Consider the following 824-nt stretch of genomic DNA (forward strand, 5'->3'; position numbering starts at 1 on the left):
AGTCTCTAATGGTGGAATTTTTTTGGAAGTATACAAAATATATTCAGAAAACATTGCATCCCTTCTAGCATCCCTACAAGGTGAAACATATTATTCCCATTTTACAGAGTGTGTAACTTTAATGAAATTTGGCCATGATACACAATAACAAAGCTGGGAGTTGAACCTGGGCATCTGATAATCTACTCTAGTGTCCTATTCATTAGTCATACTCTCTTATCACTTTGGTATTTCTCATTTTCCTAAAATGCAGTCCAGGATCACTTATTCTTCAAAGTACTAGCTCAGTTGTCAAGGCAACAAACATATAAAATTTAGGAAAAAATTATTACTGCAATATCACAGAGTAATAAACCAGCACAAAAATAACATTCCAAGTGTAGAAAAATATACCATGTTATATACTGCCTTCAGAAGAAGTTTTATAAGATTCAAGTATGCATGTTAAATAACATACTTTGTTTCATACGTTAATTTGATAATGCAGTACACACAACTATTCAGAAATTATGCACTTATTGATTTAAAATACAGCTAATGAAACAAAAGTCTTGCCATATGGTGAGACAGAAATTCTTTTATAATGTTGGTAAAAACATGCAGACTTAGCATAATCTTTCAGGAAAGCCATCTGGTAAGAAGAACCAAGAGTCTCAAAAAGTATATATTCTCTTTGAACTAATAATGTTACTACTAGAAATCTATCCCAGGAAATAATCTAAATTTTGGACTGAGTTTTATGCTCTAAGATGATCATGACATCATTTTTTAAATAGGGAAACTTGTAAATGCCTTAAGATATCAAATGTAGGAATGTAAGGAAG

This window comes from Crocuta crocuta, unplaced genomic scaffold (genome assembly GCF_008692635.1).
Source record: "Crocuta crocuta isolate KB4526 unplaced genomic scaffold, BGI_CrCroc_1.0 scaffold1749, whole genome shotgun sequence".
Classification (NCBI taxonomy): domain Eukaryota; kingdom Metazoa; phylum Chordata; class Mammalia; order Carnivora; family Hyaenidae; genus Crocuta; species Crocuta crocuta.